The following is a 24,872-nucleotide window of genomic DNA, read 5'->3' on the forward strand; positions in this document are numbered from 1 at the left end:
ATACATATTTCTCCAATGTATCTATGAATGGATTGATGAGTTATTGTATTTCTATTACTTCCTGAGTGAATTTCACAAACCCCAAGTTATTTACTTCTGTATTATGAGCTGAAAGGGATAAGAGGGATTAAGAAAAAGTAAGATTCCATTTACTTTTTTGTAAAAATTTCAAACCAAGTTTGCCTTTGCCATGTATAAAGAGGCATAATCGAGGGGCTTACTCCTTGTGTGAGAAGTTGCTGTGTGCTGCAGAAATTTGTGACTGGACTCTCAAGGTGGCCCGTTTAAGGCCAGAGGCCCTTTTCTCCTGAAATTCAAAGGTCTGGATATAGGAGAGAAGCATGCAGGGAAGATTCCCCCACAAAAGGTCGGAGTTGGCCCCTCATCTGAGACAGATACCATCACAGGGCAACAGGGAGTCTCAAGATCAGTGGGTTGAATTTCCTGCCTCTCTTTAGGGGCCTTCAGACTTACAAAAATTAATCCTTTTGATTGACTCTGTCTCCTAATCTCGAAGATAAGCTCAGAACATTTACCAGTTCTCAGCACTGCTTACCAGGCCAAGTCTTAGCACCAAATATGAATTTTGTCAGCCGTGACCTTTCCAATCTTCCCTTTTTACCTGCCCACTTGGTAGCTCAAGTCGTCTTCCTTCCCTCTCCCTGGAAACTTATGTCAAAATGGTTGAGATTCTTAGGGATTTAGAGATCAAATCATTCAACCTTTTCATTTCCAGAGCAGAATACTAAGATCTAAAGAGGATAGATGACTTCCGGAAGGATATGCTTTTAAATCCTCTTGGTGATTTCAATATAAGACCTCAGAGTTGCTGTTGTTGGAAGAATAATTATTAATTGGTTTCCCATGTAGGTCAGAAACATGGCAATTTGGTACCACCTATAATTATCAGATATTCAAGTGTCAATGCAAGTGTGTTTTAAAATAATTTAAATATCTCTGAATATATAAATTATCACCTATCATTCATTGTTTAAACTTCTTAACAGAAAGCTTTTGGAATATAAGAGTAATTTGCTACTATTTTGAAAACAATTTTAAGCTATGAAAATAATTGACATCCATTTAAAGGGAAAAGCATCTAAAAAGAAAGGCTAAGTACATAATCAGTTTGCAAGCCAACATTAATGAGACTTTAGTGATTCAAATACTGTAGAGCATGAAGGTAAGTGTAAGTGGACTCGTGTGAAAATCAAGGTTATTTGCTTCTTGGGAGAAGCATATGGACAGTGTTCTTGGGGTCAGCATGCAAGGATGAATAGACAAGAAGGCAGAGGCATCTGGCCTAGGAACCCTGAAGTGTTAGAAATCTTGCTCAAGGCAGCTGTTACCATGACCTCAACAATTTTTGTAATCCTACGTGATGCAGAACTGTTCTCAGAGTGTTCAAACTTGCCAAGGAACTCCAGCTTTTCTGTATAGCCGTTAACATAGGAAGTCGTATGAATAGGCAACATTAATGAAATATTTTATCACCAATATATTTGCACATGGCTTTGGGCTTTTTTGTCTTTGTCCCTCATGCAAAGATTTTGCTACCTGCTGAATTACTCTTCTCAACTTCACTTTGTGAACTTTATCAAATAGAGAGTTATGATAGATTTCTAGTTTGGAAAAAATTGTTACTCTTTTAGATAAATGATGCAGCTATGAATATATTTCCCAATAAAATATTAGTAGGTACAGCTTTTGTAAGCTTGTTACACCTTCCTTTAGGTGTCAAATCTTAATTTTCTTAAAATAAATATTAAAATATTTTCTATAAATAATTAAAAACACATTATTAATGAGAAATAGCAATTTAACTATATAGGAAATATTAAATTTATCAGCAGTGTATATGATTCTTTATAATTTAATGATTATTTTATAGTCATTTTTGATACTCTTTTTCTAAAAAAAGAAAATGGCATATAAGCAATTGGTTATTATTATGGTCCCTAATTCAGAACCAGAACTCTCAGATCTGTTGCCTTTGTTGTATTCCTCTTAGTGCACTCTTCTCTTTTCCAAGCACCATGGTTTAAAAGATGAAACTTCAAGGGCAGAACATTTTTCTTCTTGCTGTGCCTCCCTCCATCATTTTCATCCTTTGAGAAATTCAGTACCCATTTTCAAAATCTATCTCTAAGGAAGTAATATTTCTTTGTTATGGAACAAATAATATTTGAAAAAAAAGAAAGCCTGTCAAAAGCCATGAACTGTAGATCAATTATCTGTGAAGAAAGAATCTCCACTCTTTCCATTGCTCCCATTAGTGGGATATGCTTGTGTTACTGATATTCATGTTATTCTCCGTGTGGTCATCTTTTTCTCCAGTATCTTATAATGTGTATGGATCCTATGCTAGGTCCAAAACGGTGGATAAGCTGCTACACGTGAGAACTTGCAACTCTACTGGAAGCACAAAAAGACAAGGTCCTATGTGCATCCTTTGTTGAGAACAACAGAAGTTTAGTCTTCTGTACTAAGGGGAATTTTAATATCGATCCGTGAAAAGAGTTTTCCTAACCTGGGACTCCCAAGAACCGAAGTCTACCACCTGCAATTAGAAAAACCGGACATGGTCCCATTTCTAACTCATTTCAACAGGCTGACCCTTCATAGAAAGGCTGATGATGAGGCTCTTAGAATCGGGTCTGAATGGTAGGCCAAGACACCAGTGTAGATGAAAAAGTATCTTAGAGTTTTTACTTTTTATGAAGAGACATTGGTACCTTTAGCTCAGAACTTGTACAGTAGGCCACCCTTGCAACTCTCAATATGAAGGCAACAGTGGTAGGATTCAGGGACAGGGTTTCAAATTGCTGGTATTTCTTTATTGTTGTCTGTGCTACACTCATCACTTCCCTCCTGTGCTGTCTTTGTGTTTGTGTGTGTGTATGTGGGGGGTTGTGTTTGAAACTAGCCTCTGTATCGCTCTTTTTTTGGATAGTGCCTGGAGCCATTACAAAGGAAGAAACTGAAGAAATCTAAATTGTTAGAATTTGTCCCTGTGTAGTACATATGCTCTGGCAGTTAAAAGACACCCACTATGTGCAAAGTGTCAAGCTAAGGCATAATTGGGGTTCAAAGGAGGGGAATATGATGCCTTGGCCCTTGAGGGGTGTTATCATCTGCGGTGAGGAACAGGCCAATTTACAAGTATTTCTCACAAGGTAGACTATGCTGGATGAGCCAACAGAGGTGAGGTAATGCATTGAGAACATGAACTCTGGCTTCAGACTGTTGTGCAAATGCAGTTTTTACTGCTTAACATAAGTGAGATCTTGGAAAATTATTTAACCTCTTGCAGCCTCAGTTTCCTCATTTGAGAGACTGCAATTATAATAGGACTTCCCCCATACAGCCAATGAGATGATTCAATAAGACAATTTATGTTAAAATTTCTTTCTTTTAAAAACACAGTACCTACTACACAGCAAGCCTTTATAGCTCAATAAATGTTACCTCTTATTATAAACATGAGAATATGGGGGAAATAAAACACATGTATCATTGAAAGAGTTAAAAAAATTCCATCTCCATAGAGGATTATAATTTAAGGCTGCCTAGAGGTGGCTTTAACTTACACACATTGGTAAGTTATGCAGGTTTTACACGTCTGTTCAGTCTGTTATTCAGTGACAAAATATGTACTTACAACGGCAATTAAAGCAACTTAAAGTACCACTGTAATACATCACAGACTACCTCTGTAAGGAAACACAGTTGCTGTAGATAATTTTAGATGGTTATGATTTTATGAATATTTTAAGAAGTAAAAAAGAAACACCAGTAAGGTGTAGTGCTTTTATTTTTAAACACGGGTCTGAGAAATCTAAAAGTGTGTTATAGAAGCGCTCTACAAAGCTCTTTTAATAAAAGATGATGTATCTCACTGCATGAAAAGTTTACCTTTGAGTGGGCTGATTACTGAATGAGTGAAATTTTGTAACATATTATAAAAAAACATATTGAGCATTGTTTTCAATGTCATTTAAATAAAAACTTTTGGCTGTTTTTTTTTTTTTTTTTTTTTTTTTTTTTTGTGCATGAAGAGTGTGACCAGTCTGAAAGCATGGAAAAACAGACAATTTTGAGATTATATTAATAAATATTTGTTTTCTTAAAGTTCACCCAGGGAGAAGTTTAAAAGGGAAGTCGCACAGTTATGTGGACTCTATCGCAAGAAGAATTACTAGTGATGGAAGACAGTATGAGAAGTATCTTTGTTGTAGGTTGTGGTTGAAGCAGAGGAACTCACCTTCCTCAGAAATTAATGGAGGCTTTCAATATTGCTGGCACTGCTACTTTATCATTCATATGACTAAACAGACAATCAATTTAGTGGCGATGTATGGGAATGAAGGGAAAGAACAAATAAGCTGTGAATGATGAGAACAGAAAAATCAAAACCCCCTCCCTTATTCTTTTTTAATGGCTAATACCAACAGGGACAAGACCAGTAAAAAGAGGTTAATGAATTGCAAAGATCCTTTAGAAAGTGATTGACTGGTATTGAAGCACAGTCAAATCAGTCATAAATATTTACTTTTATTAGCAACAGTGGGTTGCCTGTTATTTTCAATTGATTTTTAAAGCTGGCAAAAAACTACTACTGTGACTATTATCAAATGTTCCCAATTTTGTCAATATTTCCTTGCTTGAAACAATTCCAAAACTCACATTCAGCCTCTTAAATCCTTATTGCAAATGTTATTTTTTCAGCACAATTTCCAAATGATTACAAATGACAAGCTAAAGTGAGGGTCCCTACATCATTAAGAATAATTATAATCTTAATTTTGACATTTGTTCAAATGGGTAGAAAGGCTGCAATGGTGGGGTTAATGTTCTTTGATAATCCATATTCCACCAACATTGACTTGCTAACCTGCAGTTGTGTTATGTGTTTTACCAAGTGAAAATGAGCCATAATAGAAATCTCTTCTTTTTAAAATTTCCAGTTAGTGTAGCAGTGACTAGAAGCACTATAAGAGTTAACAGAGCAACATCGTTCCGGTTTTTGAACAGTGTGCAATATTGCCGTTTACGTCACTGAATAAAATACTGCTTTATTTTGGTAAAATTTGATTCGATATAAGGACATTTTTCTGAAACTTGCTGTCTAGACCATAAGAAAGATGGAAATCGCTTTTAACACAGTGTTTGTAACATTAAGATCCAATAATTCAATTCAAAGGAACATAACAAAAGGAATTTACTACAGATAACAACAAAGAGTTAACATTTCCCAGGGCAGACAAGTTTCCAATTCAATTAGTTTTAATGAACCTTCTGCTCACTGGTTACTGAACTAGAAAGAACAGCAATAAATGCCCAGAGGAAAGAGAGTGAGGATATTAAAGGAGGGTTAGTGTATAGTATATAAATTTCCAAGTTGACTAAAAGAGTAGCCTTGATGTAGTTTTGGGAGCTAAAGCCACAGAATCAGATCTGTCTTCTGAGTTTAGTGTACAGGGGCAGTAAATTTCAGCCAGTTGTTTTATGTGATGAAACAAACACACCAGTCTATACCCTCAGTCTGATAACACAATAGATAATACAGATAATGCCATAATACAGCTCCTTAAAATAGATAAGCATATTCCATAAGAGAAACATAAAATGATTTTTTCTTCTAAAAACAGATTTGTTAGTTGATATATGTATAAATGCATATATATGTATAAATATGTACATATATCTTTCAATGTATTTTTTCTAGAAAATTTAGATAGATTTTTTAGTTTGCATGTAACAGAAATTATATATTTACTCACACAAAGAACAGCATAGACATAAAATTATGAAAGCAAAAAGCTGCCAAACACAAGCAGTTTGCTATTTGAGATCCAGAGAATGAATTTTACTCTTAAGAATTTAATGGATTTCATATTTTTATTTGATTCTGATGGTCACCTTAAACCTGTACTATAGCATGGCAAACTTATATTTCCAGGATCAAGCTGTAAGTCACACTGTGGTTAAACATGACTGTCTTCACAGATATGGTTGTATAAATATACAAATCCACTCCAGTTAAATATTTGATATAAATAATAGAGTCCAGCAAGAGCCTCCACTTATATTATTGTTTCAAGTCAGCATTGTCAAATATCTTTTCTTTCTTGAACATCTAAAATATTTTTCATTTCTATTCACATTCTCATTATGTTGTACTATCTATTTATTTTTAGTTACACCCTCATTCCCACCAATGTTTTGGAAATCATTTTCTGGATGCTGAATATAAAAAGTTCTAAATGCACGGCACGGTAATAGATAGAACCTATATACTGTATTTCATATTGCATAAGGGTATCTACCTAGCCCTGGAAGTGCCCACTTTTTACTTCCATGCAAGTGTTAAAAGAGCACAAATGTGTTCTTAAAGTACCTTGCAGCTTGGTATCATCGAGCCAGTTTCATAAGGATCGTACTTGAGAATATGATTGTAAATTTGATCAGCAGCTACAGCATTTCAATGATGCATATTTTTCTTTGCAGATGCATTCCTTTGATTGAATTTAAAGTCAAGTTTGTGCTTCTGGATGTCAGCTTTGTCAGTGAATACTTGGATTTGGAAAATATAGCACCTGGGTTGGTTTTGAGAGAAAATGGTTTCAACTTTATAATTGGAGTTTTAACCACGACCACAACAAAATCAGGATGGCAGTCAAATGGAACTAAATCAAATGCAAGGTTTTAGTTTAATAGAACAATGTCATCCTTTAATAATCTTTAAAGAAGAACCACCAAATAATCAATAACGAAATTGAAATAGGTCAACTTTTATCTAAATTCCAAAGAATCTATATACTCTATTGTCCAGTTGAAGGAAAGGCTGCTGTTATACCTTAACAGTTGTTATTAAAATTTTGAAGTTATTCAACGGCCATTTAAAATGTATTCTAAGTAGTGTGATTTTAACATATAGAGAAAATATTCACTCTTTGTATAGTTCCTAAGAGATGATTAAACAGGTAGAAATAAAAAATAGGAAATAAAATGAAATATAGAGCATAATTTCTACCACAGATCTTTTTCCTTAAAACTGTCTCCCTCCTGGCCATATAGAAAATTATTATGAATAATCATACAATGCAAAAGTGATCTCTATCTGGTTAAAAAATAGAATATGATAGGGCTAACATCTTTGAAAATGTAAATATTAATATTACTCAAAACAGGTTATTCCAGAGCTAGAGTTTATAATTCATTTCCATTTTGGACAAATGTTTTACTTTGTCTTAAACCCATTTGAGGTTCTTATTGTGCATAAATGGTTGGTTGGATTTTTGGGGGTTCTGAAAGGAAAGGGTTGAGGACTATAAAATTCACATTTGTACTTTTGGTAGTGGTATAGGAAATAAACCTTTAGAGAAAGGGGAAATTCTTTGTCAAAAAGCAATTGGAATATAAAGTATGATTGTAAACATATTGGTGGAAAAATCATCTTTCTTATAAGTGGAATTAAGAGCATATTGTTGGATGGTACGACAGAAGCAAACTCCTCCCACAGAACAGTAGAGGCTTATGAACAAGCAGGGGTAGTCATAAAAGGAAACAATATCTTAGTTTAAGGCATTTAATTGCAAAAGGAGAACACAAGTGTGGAATACACTAAAGACCTCTGATTCCCAGTTTTCTTAAATAGCAAAAGAAACTCTAGAACTTTGCCTCTAAGGTATTACAAGAACTTTGTCAAGTTGCACATGAGAAAATAGAGCCCATAGCCATATAGTAAGCAAAAAAATTCTGTTTGAGTATTGACATGACAGTTTTTGAAAGTTCAAGCAGAAAACCAATTATAATGAGCACTGGAAAGCCCGGAGCCCTGCTGTTCAATAAATAAAAAGTACAACAAACTATTTTCCAAAAAGGTTCTAGAGAGTTTCTTCTTGTCCCACTACTTACAATCTGATTACATAAATAGTCTCTATTTGCTGTTGAATTGCCAGGCAGCTGTATTAAAGTACAAATCAAATCAAGTCAGGATTAGAAAGTAAAAGAGCATGGTTTAAAGTAATCTATCCCCCAGGAACTGTGCTCAGATTCATCAAACAGAGCTTAAAGTACAGTATATCTTATACCCTTGTGTTTCCATGCTGCATTGCTGCAAAACCAGTTATTATTTTTGATATCCAGAAAATGTTGCTTGTTGCTTGAAGAAGGCTCACTTGCTTATTTAAAGGTACTATTCATATGTGCCACTTATTTATTACTTCTTTTGGTTAAGATTCATGGGAAGGACATAAGTACCAAAGACTAGCAGACTTTCTATTGATCATATCCTATCTGCCTCAGCTGTGAATTGTCATGAATATTTCTTGTAGATAGAATGACTAATTTATCCCAGATTTTAGGTAATACACAATATGATGGTATTAAAGAAAAGCTAGAAGTCTTTAGATGCTATTGGCTAATAAAGTATTATGTATACCTGCCCTTATAAATCCTGCTCCATCTAATTATGGCCGGAAAAATACCGATTTAATCATTTCAACTTGTAATTGTTTTTGATGAAAAGCTCTATATGTAGTTGTCAATGTACTCATCTTAGTCATCAATTCTTGTATATTTATAAAATTTGTGTTACCTTAAAGTAGAATGAACATAATTAAATATTTAGAGTGATATCAATGATCATTTTCTTTTTTATTCTTATAGAACAAACTTATTTAAATCTACAACATAAATTTCTGTTTCATCGTATTCCTTGAATCTATATAATAGCTAAATATCTATTCAGAGATGTTAGAGTGGTTTCAGTTATCATATTCTACATTTATCTCCACAGGGCATAATGTAGCCTGTGAAGATAGCTAGATATTGATTTATAGTGATAAATATATATTTTATGTGTAACATGGAGGAGAAAACACGGAAGAGTGTTATTTCTGTGAGCTGAACAGCTTCAAGAAAATGGGTAATGTGTACTTTAACCAGGCAACCCAATGATCATTTTTCTTCTTACATCCCTAAGCTAGGGAAGAAAAAGTGGATGGTTGCCATTAGTTAACATTTCTCTTGTAAGTAACTCCACTTGCAAACTATGCCACATTAAAACAAGCATTCAGATTCATGATTGTGCACCAGAATGTTGAAAACGCTGGCTCCTCCCCATTGCAGTCTGAGGCTTTTTAGCCCAACTTAAAGTTTAGTTCTCTGCACTTTGCTAACCTAATGATTACCACTGACACAGATCACCTATAGTGCAATGTAACCCAGTTGCTTGGGCAGGCATGGGAAGAAACCTACATTCATGCAGGTTGCTTGGTGCTTTCTCTATGTGGGGACAGAGAATCTTATCTGAATTGTTTAAAGAAAAGGTGGGTAGGCTTAGTAACCTTGCCTTCATCATCCTCTTCCAGATTTATCATGAAAAAGTCAAAATTGAAATTTGCTGTTTTTAGCCCCTTAACCACGTATTGTGAGTAAGGACCTTGTGAATTTGCCAGGGAGGTAACTGCTGACCAAGATCCCACACACAAGGTGTTTGTGGGAATGGCAGGGGCTCGTGGAGACATTTATGTGAAGAGTCAGGAAAGAGGTTGCTGCTAAGTAACTGGCTACCAAATTGGTCTGGTTCCGTGTTTGAAACAAACAATTTTTAAAAACCTTTTAATGAAATATTGATTTTATCAAGCACATCAAACTAAAGGCAAATGTACCATGGTGTCATGATTAAAAAATAACAATATATTACGTTAAACTAAGATAAATGAGTTAAGTGCTCAGTTTGCGGTGCAAATTGAAACCATATATCACAACCTTTCACTATATTACATTACTGCTAGAGTACAGAATATGGAAGTTGATTGAATGGTAATATCAAATTAGTGGGGAGCTTTACCCTGCTTCAGTTGATGGTGCAATTTGGAACAAAAAAGGGATTATTTTCATAACAAAAGTTGCTTAAAAATATCTTTTAAGTGAATGTGACTGATAACCAAGAAGCCTATGGCACCCTGAAATTGCCCTTCCCAGATCTCGCATGAAGCAATGAAGGGATCTGTATTAATTTTAAACCTCCCTTTGATTGGGTGAACCTGTCTCCGTTTTGTATGACACTGTTGCCACAGGTCATTGCCTGGTGCGGTGTACCATGAAACAAACAAATAGAAAAAGGCACCTTCTGGCACTTTAAGTCTCACTGCCATCTGACTACTACCCTTGTGGTTCAGAATGATGAAAAGCAGAAGCTTGGAGAAATCTTCCTATGGTTAGATTGGGAAAAATGAGCATGATGATCACATGTACTGGGAAGGGCAGGAGAGACAGCCGAAGTAATCTCAGAACTCGAGAGAAAAGGAGAAGACAAGAGGTCACAATTATATTCTAGTATCACACTCCCTTTCACAGAGATCTGATATATTCAGTTTGTTCTTGTATGGTGCTTAGGGAAGTTCTAATTAAGGGAAGAAAGAATTTTGACACATGTGAAGCAGAGATCAATATTTAGCACTATAATCAGCAATTCCTGATGGTTTGACAATGTCACTATACACATTGTAACTATCCATTATTCTCTGAGAGAGAAGAGCCAGGCAGAGGCTAACAGGCTTACCGCAAGCTATCATGAATCATATAAAGCAGTGTCTCATTCGCTTCTATTTGTCTTACTTTTCATCTTCATTCATCCTCATAAAGAAGCCTGTACTGCCACCAGCCCTGAAAGCCACCCTACCTCTGAACTGCAACAACAAAAAAGCAAAAACTGTTCCTAAAAATGTCTACCATATATAAAGTACAATAGCTACTTTCCAGATAAGTGAAAAAAAAAAAAAAGTGGTGGCTGTTTACTCTCTGAAAATACACATTGTAGGCTCCCTTCACATTTAACCCAAAGGGACTCTATTAGCTACTAGAAAAATATTAAAATACGTTGGAGGGAGGTTATGTTCATAGTAAGTTACAGGTTTAGAATATATTGATCACATTTTCCACCCAGACTAAACAGTGTCTGCTGTATAACAAAGAAAATCCCACCGTCTCAGAGCTGAACCAAACTGCATCTAATTTTATTTTTGGCCATAAAGATAGAATATGATATCACAATAGCTAGTTGCCTTAACTTTAGGGGGCAAGTAGGTGATAGAGTTCTACATTCAAGTTTTCACCTTACAAGAGATTTATCAAGTTGTAAATCTTTCTTTATGTTCATGAGATATAAAAAGTTTACGAGTGTAAGACATCTCCCCCGACTCAGATTTTGGCTAAGAAGTATGCTAGTTATGTAGTCCACTAGATATAATTTTGTTTCTATTTTTAAAGTTATATATGTAGTTTTAATATCATAATAATCAGTGATCATTTTAGTAATTCAAAATACAAATTCATTTGAATTTAAGTAAAATGCATTCTATTGCTCCTTTTAGCAAATTATAAAGTGCTATTCTCTGTTCTTTTGAAAATGTTAAAAATTACGCCAGGTCTAGTGAATTAAAAAAAAACTTAATTGTCAGATAAGTAATTTGAAGATTCATTTTATTTATTTTTGCACATTAGATTTTGATTGGAGAGCATGTACTTGGATAACTTAAAGAAATAAACACCCTGTAAAACGTGATGGAATAATTTGACTCCAATTTACATAAAGAACATAATTTCCAACATTTCTCATAACATTTGTGGGCATGCAGCATGCATTGTATGACTGTAGGTGGAAGTGAAAGACCTGGTGTCTTGCATTTCAAACTGTCAGCTGATCCTCACTGCTCTATTCTTGTTTAAGTGAGATGCTGACACAGGCTCACACACTGACTATCCCAAGTAGCACTAATTAAGGGCTGTCCAACTGTGCTTTCTGTTGAGCAGTTTGCTCCAGTGGGTGACAGGAAACAGCCTGAGCTCTGTCTGCAGAATGACATAACAAAGAAGGTTTTTTTTTTTTTTTTTTTTTTTAAAAAAAAAAGAACACAGATCTAGTGGGCTGGATAAAAAGCACTAAGAAAGATCTAACTTGCCTATTTGTTGCTATGAATATATAATTTTAGATTAAGAAAACTTGCTAAGTCACTGTTTATCGTAAGTTTATTAGTATACTTCTCGTTAGAATTAGTAATAATTATATGAGAAGAATGTGCATTAATAGGAAACTTGGGGATCAACCATTCTTATTCAAAAGGTTACCAATAAATCTCTTTTAAAAATGGTGGTCAAGTGTTGTCATTATGGTATAATAGCATTATTTGTAACTTGTAGAATTTAGTTTAAAAAGCAAAGACTTCAAGGGTGTATAGTTCCCTTGGGTAGGGCTGAGAAGGTCAATTTATTAGTGACCAGGTTGATTAAGAAAGTGTTAACAAAAAAAAAAAAAAAAAGGAAAAACCAAAGCTGAAATAAAAATTCCTACAATTAGGAAGTAATGAGAGCAATATTAATTGTAACTTCCTTCTGTGCTTCTGTGAATTTATTTTTCTCAAAACTCTAGCAAATTTGAAGCTGAGATTTAGTTTTTCTTCTCCACTCCCTCTAAAAATAACCCCACATAGGGTCTTGAGAAAAATGTATATAAAAGAGCCAAGTACTTCCCATGGTATGATAACATTACTTGGAAGTAGAGTAGATCAGCGTTGATATATGGTTAAAACTAACAGAGAAAAACAGCAAAGTGTGTTCTCGATGTGTTACTGTGTATTTTAATGAGGGCATCATCACCATCTTCATCATCTACCAGAAGACATGAGACTTAGAAACAAAACCGAATGCAGAGTGAATTTCTTGACAGCACTAAGCGATAACGCCTCCTGGCTGCTGCGGTGTGCTTGAGAAATTGGCTGGCCCACTACTGTCCTTTTACAATGGTTTCATTTAATTGTAAACCAAAGATCAAAGGTCTGTAACTCTTTAACCAAATTCCAATGTCTGCCAAATTCAATAGCTGTCATTCTTATAGAAAAAGGCAGTGTAATATGTGTGTTCTGATCTAATTTTATAGAAAAAGACACAATTTACATACTGTTTATTTAGTTAAGTCCCTAAAATCAATACCTTTGTCTGTACCTCTTTTGTTTAAAATACATCATGACATGGCAAACGGCTATATAAATGAATTTTTCTAAACCACACGCATTGTTAATGTCTTTCTATTGCACATTCAAAAAAGAATAGTTGAAATCATAGCATTTTATAGATCAACTTAAATGTATTTTAATATTAGATTACTAAAGAATGTTAAGTTTTACATTTCTTAAATTAGAAATTTTGTTTGAAAAGGTCAGTCATTTTCCTGAGCCACATTTACCAACAGAAAGACATTATTTCAACCATTGAAATAAAAGGAAAAGTGATTATGTTCAATTTTAAGAGAAAATAATTCTTAAAAATGTGTCTCGGTAACAAATAAGCAAACAAAAAATGATGAGCTCGTGAAAAAGTTTCTGGATGGAATAGCAGTATTCTCAAGAGAGAAAACCCCACTTTGCGTTAGTAAGAAAACAATTCATTCCAATAACTGTAGAATAATCTGCAATTCATTACAACTGAGGAAGAAAACCATGGTTCTGCTTTTGCTGTTAAGAGTCACAGACATTTCTTTCTTGAGTTTCCTATGGTCATGGTAATATTTGTTGGATACGTAAAGCAAATCACTACCTTTAGAACAATTTTTTCCAACTCTAAGAATAGCTACTTATGTGTTAATTTTGCATTTTTAATGACATGTGGCTTTTATATTTCGATTAGCTCTTTAGAATAATTTTCTTCCTTCATCTCTGGTATGTAACCATAATTAGTTAGAAATATTAAGCAAGATGGATCTAAGTGACACATATACTTTTGAACACGTGGCAGTAAATATTTAGACATACCTATGGGAAGACCTCCAGTCACTCCTTCAGTATTAATAAAATTCGTTAATTTTATGCTTAAAAAGCCTAAAGTTTGACGTTGTTTCCATATCGATAAATCAGTTCTAAATGGCTAATGTAATTATAGTTCTCTTTTTGCATGAAATATTGAACATTTAGTTTTCTGCTAACTTATGTATTTACTTATTAAGAGTTGGAGGCTTACTCTGTCCCAGGCTGGAGCACAGTGGTGTGTTCATAACTTACTACACCCTCAGACTCCTGGGCTCAAGCACTCCTTCCACCTCAGCCTTCTGAGTAGCTGCAATTATAGGCATAGGCACAAGCTATCGTGCCTGGCCAACTTAGTTTTTCTAGAAAGAATTTTTCCAAGCTGTAATGAGACTACCTCTTTTAACATATGACACCTAAACTATGTATCTCTAACATAAGGATAATTACTCAACCTAAATAATCTAGTGCTTTTCTCATGTGATGCAATGGTCTTGAAGAGTTTTAATAAAGGCACCTTGGGTGGCAGTGGGGGCCCAAATCAGAGGTATGAATGTTCTTATTTATACCTTGGACTTTTAATTTGTATTATTTTTCCCTTAACCTTGATAAAATTGCTCTTCCACTTTTCTGTTCATCAGCACAGACTGTACACTCTCACTACATTCTAGTCTTTCTTCTTGGTGCCTTAAGTCCTAGTATTTAAGTTCATACACTGGCTCTAAGGCATTCCATGGGTTAGTCTGGACATCAGAAAACCCTCTGTCCTCCAATAAAGAAAATACCTCAGGAATTCCTGTGCTTCAAGCAAGAAAATTTGCTGGGGGAACTTAATAACATAAGTCATTTCTCTTAATTACAGGTATTTCTAAATATCCTGTCATTGCCACAACTCGTCCATGAATAACTACTTATCCATTCATCTTCCTACTCATCCATCCATCTAATGTATATCGAATATCTTCTATATGCTAGGCATCATGACAGGAGTTGCAGAAACAAAGATGAATATATCAAAGTCTCTGCTCTCAAGAAAGTCTTGCTATAGGGAAGGAAATAGTGACATTAATAAAAACAACAAACAACAAAAAACCCAACCACACAATTTGACTAGAGCTATGTTTCCGTGTATTTTTAAAAACAGACTTTATTTTTTAGAGCAGTTTTAGATAGATAGCAAAATTTAGCCAAAGGTATAGAGATTTCCCATACACTCACTATTCCTATACATGCATAGCATCTCCCATTATCATATCCCCCACTAGAGTGGTACATCTGTTACACCTGATAAACCTATGTTGATACATCATTATCATCCAGAATGCACAGTTTACATTAGGGTTCACTGTGGATGTAGTACATTCTGTGGGTTTGGATAGATTTATAATGACATATTCATGATTGCAATATCATACAAAGTAGTTTTACAGACCTAAAAAGCACATGTATTTTAAAAATAGTTTCTATTTTAAAATAGTCTGCAAACCTGGCACCTATACCTTATTTCCTGAATCTGAAAGATTTAATGATGCTAATGTAGGGAAAAGGGTGCTGGTTGTCCATTCAGGCTTTCTAGCTATTTCAGAAGGTGAATGTCTCATGTTATCTTAGTAGAAATTGTTGCTTTTGAAGGACTCAACAAGTTGCCATTTTCCCCAGCCTCACATAGGAAAAGTACCATAATACTGAAGAGCTATGACGTTTATTATTTATTTTCACTATACAATTAAGCTTTAAATACATGGACAATTGATAAAACTTTATGTCACTCAATGATGGTGTGCTAGGAGTCATTCAATTGTCTCTGGGTTTTGATTGTAATCCATTTTACATACACATGTTTTGTTTGAAATATTCTTCTAGGAAATCTGTCAGAGCACAAAATTTTAAGCGGGGTAATTCTTGCCCTCTGGATTCTCATAATCTAGGGTGATAAAGAAAAGGGTTTCTGAAGTAGGAAAGACTATGAAAATGAAGATTGTGTCTTTTTTTATAGTATCAATAAAATCACAGAGTACTGCATACATTTCTTGATGACTCATCCATATTGAGCTCTACTTTTTAGACCTTGGAACATGAACATTTGCATGAACATTGCTCCTTCAATGTCACACAATAAATGAACCCACTGATTCCTGTGTTCAATGCAGTGTTTCATTCACTACACCATATAATCATTTTTGGTGTGTGTGATCCAGTGTCCTTCTCCTTCAATTACTCCTCCTCCTCTTTCTCTTTCCTATGGATCTATGTTCCTTTTATTAGACATGTTTGCTCAGTTCCTTGAAATTTTTCAAGGCTTTATTGAATTAGCTCTTACTGCTTGCTCTGGGGCCAATCTGTCCGATGATTTTAAAGCAGTTCTTTTCATTCCCAGTAGACAATAAGAATAAAAGAACTAATATCACAAGGTATTTTTCTTTGAAAATTAATTCTTTTTTTGTTTTGTATGATATAGACTATTTTGTCTATTATTTTAATATAATGCTATCATTATTTGGAGCTTCACTTAATACTTGAAGGGGGCAATAGCACATTAGAAAATTAGGTTTTCTAATCTAACCAGGCAGAATTTTTTCCTGTCATCATTGGAAATTTGAAAAAGAGGAAAATGTTACATAGGAAGACTCTTCAATAGTGGTGGAAGAAGGGGAAGTGGGGGCCTGATGGTGCCCACTTATTTGATCTGTTTGACAGATTATTTCAACTCTAACCTCTTGACACTGTGCTAATTATAAGTTCATATTCAAGTTGAGAAAATGTTTTAATCTATATCTAAGATGCTTAGATAATAATAATTACACATTGCATTATCTTTAAAAAAAGTGAAAGGAAGGAAGAAAGAAATAAAGTAAAAAAAGAAAAGAAAGGGCAGGCCAGCTATCTAGCTGGACCTTTCACAGGCATTATTTCTATTCATGGCAGAGATCAATTCAGTGTTCAGTTAAAGAAAGACCCAGGTAATTTGAATATTTCGTTCAAGATTACACATGCAGTAAGTGTTGAACTGAGATAGAAACCCAGGTTACTATGACTTTAGTCTGTGTCCTCTTTCCTTAATGGTAGGATTCATAAGGAAATTATTTGAAAGGTCTGGTAACTGTAGATGTGCAAAATACTCAATCTAAACAATAGGGAGGGTCAGAGACTGTGGTAAATTGCAGAATTCTGAATAGACATTTGGTTTCAGAAATATTTAACATCCTGTGCTGACTAACAAGACATTTTAAACAACAACAGTAATAGCCGCAGCAGCAGCAAGAACTATTTTCCACATTTTAGGCATCTCCTGCTTTATGCCTGACTATCCCTTTAAATCACTGTCCCTGCTTTCTGGATCTTTATTTCAGGAACTCATAACTGGAGGAAATACTCATTGTATTTCAATAATATTTTCTTTTGCTTGCTGCATAATTTACTATGTGTAAGTACAGTCAGAAAAAAAAGGGAGATGACTTGAGTCATGTGGGAATTCACAGGTATAGGTGGATGGACAAATGGCAGATGTGGTGAGTTGGGGAGAAAAGGATAATTTCTTCTTCTCTCTATATTTTATTCTTCATAAAATCTGTTATACTTTTGAATTTCGCATAGATGTAACTTCCTTCTGGAAGTATTCCTGATCCTGCTATGTTGGTGTACTTCCTTAGCACCTATTACTTACTCTTTCATAGAATGTCATACTCTGGATTTAATGGTCCATCTATTTGCCTTTCTTTCCCTCTTACTATCAGTCTGTGTTGGTAGGAATCACATTTATCTTTTGCATTATTATAGTAATTGTGTATTGAAACTCACACAATACTCATATTGTGTATTGCAACTCACACAAAATTGGTGCTCAATAAATATTTGTTGAATGAATAAGTAAACATTAAGTGTTACACTTTTATCTTCATGCACATTTAATTATATTACTTTGGAAAATATTTAGCTCTTCCATGACTCCTAATTAAAGAAATGAGAAACTTACAAAGCTTTTGGAATGGAAATATTTTATATTCATTCTAATTAAGCCACTGGCTTTTTAGATTGTGGATGTTATTAGTCAAGGTTTGGTCAGGAAAACAGAAAGTACTTTAGGTGTTTCAAACAAGAAGGGTTTAAATTCAGAAGCTTAAAATCAGCTGGAAGAGCTGGAGGTATGTTAAAAGTTATGGAAAGCTGTGTCTAGGTTTCAGGAAATTAGAAATTTTCAAAAATTGCAGATACCCACTGCCAATGCATTCAGTTACCTTCATCATGAAAGGGGCTGAGTCATGGAAGAAATCGTGGAAGCTACTGTGAAGTTCCTTATGCCTGCACTTTACTGCTATAATAATAATGGCTTGGATTATCTTCCATCTTCCAAATTTCATGTGAAAGCTCCTCACATAGAGGGGTAGATTAGTTTTCTGTGGCTGCTGTAACAAACTAATACAAATGAGGTGGAGTCAAACAATATACATTATTCCCTCACAGTTCTGGAGGCCAGAAGTCTGAAATGGGTTTCACTGGGCTAAAATCAAGGTGTTGGTAGGGCCAAGCCTTCTTCAGAGATTCCAGAGGCAAATCCATTTCCTTACCTTTTCCAGTTTCTGGAAAATATCCTCATTCCTTGTTCACAGGTTTGCACCATATCACCGTCTTCCTTTTCCTGTTCCCATCATCACACTGCCTTCTCCTTCTATCTCAAATCTCCCGCTGACTCCATTTCATAAGGACCTTTATGATTACGTCTAGGGTCAACCTGGATAATCCAGAATAATCTTGGCATCTCAATATTCTTAATTTAATAACATCTGGAAAGCCTCTATTGGCATATAAGGTAACATTCACTGGTTTCAGGGGTTAGGAGCTGGATATCTTGGAGAGGGAAGTGATGAATATTATTTAGCCTACCACAAGGGGAGATCATCTAATTTCAAACCCTACTGACAAAGATTCTGAATCTTGAAGTCTTCTTGGATTTTGGCTTAGCAATATAGTAGAGGACATACGAGGGAGTGAAAATGAATGCTGGTGATAAAAATTAATATCCAACACAGAATTCAGTAAGAGTAAGTTGTCAATAAAGGTAATGGGTTTTGATCTTTGGTCACTAATAGAAGATATGTGTCCTGAACAAAGGGGTCCATACTGTTTGAGTCTCCATTGGTTGCATCACATAAAGATCAGTGGATTTAACTCTTGTTTTTGTTGTTGTTGTTGTTGTTTTGAGACAGAATGTTGTTCTGTTGTTCAGGCTGGAGTGCAGTGGCATGATCTTTGCTCACTGCAACCTCTGCCTCCCAAGCTCAAGTGATCCTCACACTTCAGCCTCCCGAGCAACAGAAACTACAGGTGGGTACCACCATGCCTGGCTAATTTTTGTACTTTTTGTAGAAATGGGGTTTCCCTATGTCACCCAGGCTGTTCTCCAACTCCTGGGCTCAAGCAATCTGCCTAACTTGGCCTCCCAAAATGCTGGCGAGACAGCCAGGTGGGAGAAGGTCCCTGGAGAAACTCCAAGCAGCCTTCCCTCTGAGGTGGAGCCTCGGGAAGTTCACAACGTTGGCAGCAGGGAGGAGGCTGGCCTTTCCTCTTCCTGTGTGGAACCTGGGATTCGAACTGCTCAGCAGGAAGCGCTCAAGCGGAGTGACTCTGTCCGTGCGAGTGGCCCTGTTTCCCCCTTTTCTTCCTTTACACCCAATAAAACCCTGCCTCACTCTCCATTCAAACTGTCTGCGAGCCTAAATTTTCATGGCCATGGGACCTACAAGGACCCTGTCTTTAGCTGAACTAAAGAAAAGTCCTGCAACATTGAGATTACAGGCATGAGCCACTGCATCTGGCCGGTTTAATTTTTTAAAAAGATTTTCTCCTGTGTGTTTGTAAGGTAGGATGGAAGTAACCAGTTTTTAACTGAAATTTAAGAAGGACTTTGTAATCAACAGAGTTGTTTTATAATGGAATATGCTGCCTTATGGAATATGCTGCCTTGTGAAATAATGACAAAGACACTGATGATGTTTCTAAGGCAGGATGGAAGTAACTACTTTTTAGCTTAAACTTAAGAAGGACTTTCTAACTAACAGAGTTGTTATATGCTACCTTGTGAAATAATGACAAAGACATCAATGTGCACAAAATTAGAGGGCACAATTACTGTCCATGGAATCCTTAAAGTTCTAGGCATGCCACTTTCACTTAATAATTCTGTAATTCATAATGGAAAAATGTTTTGGGCTTTATTTAGGTCTTCAGGTCTTCACTGTTAGGCTTATGTGTTCCTTACATTTATTATTAGCTGAGGTAAGTAAAATTTCTTTTTATTCTAAATTTAATGGGCTCCAATTTCAATGGATATCTTTACCCTATTCTGAATTGTGCAAAGATCATTACTATAGGCTAATCTTTAAAATCAGTGATTCTTCACTTCTCCCTTCTTATGCTATATACACTTTCAACAAACTTCTGGTTTTTATTAAATCTTATTTGTTCTCTTATATTGTTTATTAATTTATACATTTCTTTGGAACTTTTTTTCAGTCAACACTTACTCAAACAAAAATGTATAATGCTTTTAGTTTTATTTCTTCCCCCCACTTCAGTCTGCACTTTAACTCAGTGGTCCCTAACCTTTTTGGTGCCATGGACTGGTTTTGTGGAAGACAATTTTTCCATGGATGGGGTGGGGATAAGTGGTTTCGGGATGATCCAAGCACATTACATTTATTGTTTATTTTTATTTCTGTTATTACATTGTAATATATAATGAAATAATTATACAACTCGCCATCATGTAGAATCAGTGGGAGCCCTAAATTTGTTTTCCTGCAACTAGATAGTCCCATCTGGGGGTGACGGGAGGCAGTGACAGATCATGAGGCATTAGATTCTCATGAAGTATGTGCAACCTAGATCCCTCACATGCACAGTTCACAATAGGTTCATGCTCCTATGAGAATGTAATGCTGCCACTGATCTGACAGGAAGTGGAGCTCAAGTCGCAATGTGAGGGTTGGGGAGCAGCTGTAAATAAAGTTGAAGCTTCCCTCACTTGCCTGCTGCACACCTCCTGCTGTGTGGCTTGGTTCCTAACAGGCCACACACGAGTACTGGTTCATGACCCAGGGGTTGGGGTCCCCTGCTTTAACTGGTCTTTGAGACTATTATGGTTCTACCACATCATTCTTAAGGTAAAAAGATAACATTCTAAGAGAGTATTCAATATAACTTTTTAAAGTGTTTATGTTTTGTTTCAGAACTCATGATGCCTAGTAATCTGTTGAGCAAGGTATAGTGTAATAAATATCAGATCGTAGCTGCAGAGGAATACTTCCTTGTTAGGATGTCTTTTTGTGAAAATGTTTCTAGGGCTCATACAAGAGGAAAGCTGATGCCCTGACATTGATGTAAACCTATACAATTTTGTTTTATTGTGCACTGACATTCCAGAACTTTGCAGAAAAAGGGCACTTTCCCCAAATATCTCCTTTTTCTAATCCTTCCCATTCTTCTATACATTCTAAGTATAGAGTTTAATTGTTGTATATTTAGTGAAGCGCAGTGTGGTGTTCTTCCTGACATCCCTTTGAACATCTTCTGGGGTGTCCTCACTGTCTCGCCATTTTCAGCTCATTTGGTTTGGTGGAGCTTCACCCTGACCTGTAACCTGAACATCACTCTACTCTCGACACAATGATTGCTTTAGGTTAAACATGACACCCAATCAGAGCCAGTGAGACAAAATAAATCACTTGTGAAAATCCTGGGAAATAGTCTCTTACTTTTTTCTATCAAAATTAAACATCTTGTCTGGGAGTGGTGGCTCATCCCTGCAATTCCTAGCACTTGGGCAGGCCAAGACAGGAGGATTGTTTGAGGCCAGAAGTTAGAAGCCAGCCTGGTCAACATAGCAAGACCCTGTCTCTACAAAAATACAACTAAATATAAAAAAATTTAGCAGGATGTGGTGGCATGTGCCTGTAGTCCTGGCTACTCAAGAGGCTGAAGTGGGAGGATAGCTTATACCCAGGAGCTCAAGACTACAGTGAGATATAATCATGCCACCACACTCCAGCCTGGGTGACAGAGCAAGACCCTGTCTCAAAAAGAAAAAAACAATTAGACATCTTGCTACCACAAGAGAAAGCCTGAAACTGTCAGAAGTCAACACATTGTGCCTAGCAATTAAAGCCAGCAAGCATCAAGGCAGAGCTGCCTATTTTGGTTTCAATGACATCATTTGAACTTCTGAACTATTGTTATATCTGAAGCTCAATATACTCCCTTGGACCTTTCAGTGATGTGAACCAATAAATTATTTTGCTTAAGTCAGTTTAAATTGGGTTTTATAAGTAAGAGATCTCTTAATGGATACATCCTGGTAGATATCCAAATCACTGTGTGTAGATCAACTACATGTCGCAGCTTCATCCAGACTTACTCTTCATTTTTCCATTCATTGGTCTTTCTGGGCTGTCTTCCCCAGAAGCTAGCTGGGTATTCCATTCCTTCGTACATCACTAGAACATTTCTGCAGTTGGCACACCAGTACATCTCTGTATCATTGTTTATCTAACTGCGCTCTCACAGCATCTTTACTTTTCTGACATCATTCTCTCCACCAGAAATAAGCAAAGAATGAGTCTCTTTTAATTTACACCACTTCTTCCCTCTGAAATCATATGCTGTCTGTAAGTGCTGAGAAGAGTATCTCAAAGAATTTCTGAAGAGAAAAAATGTAGAACAACATATAACCCATCACAGCAGTCACATGAGTTCCTGCTGGGGAAATTTGGATTCTTGAGAGTTTTCATAAAAGGTGGTTGCCAGTTTATTAAGGCTGAGTGTTTTTAGGGTGGTGATGATTATCCAAAGAACTCTCCTTGTTGATTTAAATTATGGTCCATTTCCACAAAGATATTTTGCTTTTTTGTACAAGATGTCACTGAAAAATTGGGTATTCCCTAATGCATGATATGCATGAGAAGCTGGTGCTTAGTGTCAGGAATCTCTGAAGAATCTGCTGTTTTGTACTCTCTGAACTCTACAGTGTGTGGTTGTCTGGAGTGTTGGCTTGGAAAAAGCTTCTACATTTCTAATGGTTACTTGCTTTGAGTGTCTTAGTGCTGCTGCTTATTCCAGAAGTTCACCAAATGCTGTGTTGTTTGAAGACAATACTTTTCTGATTTCATTTTGAAACCCTTTCCCAAGACACTTTCCCTGACCATACAGGCTGAAGCGAACCTCTTCCTCATGGCTCCTTATTATTTGTGTTGCATCCATCAGTATTTGTAATTAGGTATTTATTAGTGTGTTTACTTTCTACTCCATAATACTTCAAGCTACATGAGGGTAAGGCTCACATGTATTTTACATACTGCTATATGTAGTACCATGTTTGCTATGTGGTAAATGCTCAATATTATTTTGAATGAATGAATATGTATTATACAGACATGTAAATTGAGTGTTAAAAACAGTCTTTTCGCATGATTTCAGTTTACAACTACTGCTATTTTTTTTTAACCATAAGAACAAATCCTAAACTAATGGGTATGGAGTATGAAAAATGCTCATTTTGATATGTGTGCAATAAAGAAATGCATGTTAAAGTAACTCCCATTTGAGACAGTAGGCTTTACTGAATCACAGCATACTATTTTCCAGATAAATGCAGTTCTGTGTTTCTCTCTTTTGGAATGGGAAATGGAATCCCTCTCGGGAAACCATTGCCAGAGTCTATAAGCATGTAAATAATCTCAGTTTGGTTGTGCTCATAAAGAATTTTCAATTTAGCAAATAGGTAGATTCCTCGTTTCACTGCTTGGGTTTTCTCCCTTATGGAACTGAAACTTTTCAAAGAATGCACATTTGATTAGAGAGAGCTATGCATTGATATTTTGTATTCTTCATTGTTTTATGGTGATGGAATTATGAAGCAACCTGGCTGGGCTAGAGTGGCGTTGGGGGGTTTGCCGATCAGTGTTGTTCCTTTCTTGAGTTCTGTGAAATTACATCACTGGCACGTTGAATCAGTTTTTCAAGGATCTCTGCCATGGACAAAGAGTAAAATATATTCACATTTACTGGGTGGAAAATCCTATATATGCATATATTTGAACTCAGGTTTAAGGCTTTGGTGTTGACTGCAAAATATTTACCTTTATTAACATTTTCCATTGATACCTGAATGCATCTTGAGTGAAAATTTAGAGTTTGAGGATTTACATTATAATCCTAAATAAAATAAAAATTTAAATCCTAAATAAAAATCAAGTTCTTTTATTTTGTTGCTTGCAGGTGCAATTTAATTTAACATATACTGCTGACCCTACATTTTTGTCATGCATACATACACAAATACACACATAGTCATACATGTAATATTCTTTTCTTGGTATTGTAACAAGAAGCATTTTCAATATAAATCCAAGTTAAAATGAAGCATTCTTTTGGTGGAGAGTTGTCAGAAAAGCATTCAGGGCTTCTTTCCGTCACTTCTTATTCTACCAGCATTTAAAAATAAGAATGGTTTGGAAAAAAATCAACTTATTTGGTGGAATTCAGTTTTAGACTGCTAAATCTGGGGTTTTGAATATGACCTTGGTTAATAAAATGTAAGCTCCATGAGAGCTTTGACCACGATTATATTCTCACTGCTTAGGAGAATGCTTGGCACATAGAGGGCACTCAGCAAATATTTATCCAATGAATGCATTTTTCTTCCATAACCCAGGCTGCTCATATTTGTTTGGTGATACTGTGTAATGGTGACAGTAGCAAAGCTGAGAAAATGGTTTCCTTTGGATGACTGATCAGCGTTTCTACAGCTAATAGCAAGAGCTGTCTCGGCCTGGCGCGGTGGCTCAGGCTTGCAATCCCAGCACTGTGGGAGGCCAAGACGGGCGGATCACGATGTCAGGAGATCGAGACCATCCTGGTTAACACGGGGAAACCCCATCTCTACGAAAACTACAAAAACATTAGCCTGGCGAGGTGGCGGGCGCCTGTAGTCCCAGCTACTCCGGAGGCTGAGGCGGGAGAATGGCTTGACCCCGGGAGGCGGAGCTTGCAGTGAGCCCAGATCGCGTCATA

General features: G+C 35.8%; 1 pseudogene; it reads left to right on the forward strand.

The window, feature by feature from the left end:
- Window positions 1-2,581: 2,581 nt before the first annotated feature.
- LOC112617075 overlaps window positions 2,582-24,872 on the forward strand; it is a 128,302-nt pseudogene continuing 106,011 nt past the window's right edge.

The sequence above is a fragment of the Theropithecus gelada genome, unplaced genomic scaffold, assembly GCF_003255815.1.
Source record: "Theropithecus gelada isolate Dixy unplaced genomic scaffold, Tgel_1.0 HiC_scaffold_15876, whole genome shotgun sequence".
NCBI classification, from domain to species: Eukaryota; Metazoa; Chordata; class Mammalia; order Primates; family Cercopithecidae; genus Theropithecus; species Theropithecus gelada.